The sequence below is a fragment of the Pygocentrus nattereri genome, chromosome 29 (assembly GCF_015220715.1).
Source record: "Pygocentrus nattereri isolate fPygNat1 chromosome 29, fPygNat1.pri, whole genome shotgun sequence".
Lineage (NCBI taxonomy): Eukaryota > Metazoa > Chordata > Actinopteri > Characiformes > Serrasalmidae > Pygocentrus > Pygocentrus nattereri.
The window spans coordinates 9,098,491-9,100,135 of NC_051239.1; the positions used below are offsets into that span (position 1 = coordinate 9,098,491).

At 42.2% G+C, this 1,645-nt stretch overlaps 1 protein-coding gene across 1 annotated transcript in view; it reads right to left on the reverse strand.

Annotated features, from left to right (window-relative positions):
- Positions 1–1,238, reverse strand: part of LOC108426626 (phytanoyl-CoA hydroxylase-interacting protein) — a 15,439-nt gene extending 14,201 nt beyond the window's left edge. The window contains exon 1 of the mRNA XM_017696263.2: positions 1,095–1,238. The gene's annotated coding sequence lies outside the window, so the exon portion shown is untranslated. The remainder of the gene's footprint in view (positions 1–1,094) is intronic.
- Between the last annotated feature and the right edge of the window lie 407 nt (positions 1,239–1,645).

Here is a 1,645-nt window from a genome sequence, read left to right on the forward strand (position 1 = left end):
ACGTGTCAGAACTGCTGTTCCATTGAAGGTGGAATGGGAAAATTTGGACATGAAGCTGGCAAATGATTCCCTAAATGTGATTAACGCCCAGTAGCGAGGTTGCTGAACTTTACTGCAGTAATATTCTATTTATTTGAGGGTTGTCCCATTTCGTAGGAGAAGATTTCAATCACTACCCCTTGTAAATCAGTTCCAAGGAGCGAGATGACACTCGAAAACAAGGGGTAGGCGTAAAAATAAGAAATGGCATTGGTCCTAAGATTGAACTTTTGAGGTGTGGATTTCAGATTTCTACCCCTGCTGAAAGCTGGAATGAAAAGTGTTAACACAGTAAATGATCAAAACAGCATTCATGTAGTTATTCAGGCTTTTGTGTAATTTTCTGTTAAATTTCTGTTTTTGTTTCTTGATGCTGAAAGCATAAATAACTGCAGTTTTGACTGGAAATCAAATGAAAGTTGGTCTCTGACTTTTGCACAGCGCTGCATCTGCCAATGCTGATACAAAAACATGTAGAAACTGGGACAAGACCCACTTGGATTAGCATTACAGGGAAGGAACCTCTTTATTTCTATAGGGTAATAAATGCAGTGAAATGAATAAAATGCAGGTATTTTGGTGCAGTAGCCCAGCATCACCTGCACATTCTGCTCTCCTGGAGTACATTAATAATTCACTTTGATCTGCCAATACAGGTATGACTCCAATATCGTACGTTCAGTGTAGAAAGAGCACACACTCATGCACACAAACAAAAGAAGTACAGATTTATGAGTGCAGACTCAGCAGCCCTGCAGCCGTTATAGCGTCCACAGCCGAAGCTGATTTTCCAAGACGTCGCTCACACCGCTAACTCCAAAAGAGGTGAAGAGAAACACACACAACACACTATCACACCAACACACACTCTGCAGGCACGCTGGAGTGTGTATGGAGGAGTATTTTGGCTCACAGTGACACCGTCTATAGAAAATATTACATAACTCACTGACACAACAACACAGCAGCAGAGAAACGCTGTGTTCTGCAGGGGTTACTGCAGGACCACTGAAGTGCACAACACATAGTCCAGTTCACAGTGATGGTGGGCTTACCTCAGAGCGAGCGGTGGTCCAAATCAACAGAGAACGAGATGCTGCTGCTGCTGTTTGTGTGGTTGCTCTGGAGTGAAGGAAGCCCAAAGGAGATGCTGATTGGTTCCCAAACACTGATTGGGCACTCTCTCTCTCTCTCTCTCTCTCTATCCCTCTTTCTCTCTCTCTTCCCTCCCCCCTTTGACTCCCACCTCTCTGTATGTGTATACACACACACACACACACACACACACACACACACACACACACACATATATTTATAATATATCTCCCCACAGATGATTATTTAAGTGTTCTTTAGTGAGAACCACAAACACTTATAAAACCAGCTGCATACTTAAAGGGATCTTTGCATCATGAAAGGGTTCTTCAGATTGATGGAGAATGTGTTGTATATGGTTCTCTATAGCACCAGAAAGGGTTCTGCTATTGTTACAAGCTTGACACTATAACAATAGTGGAACCCTTTTCAAAAAGGTTCCACACAGAACCATGTACAACACACTCTCCATTAATTTGAAGAATCAATTCACAATGCAAAGAACCCTTTA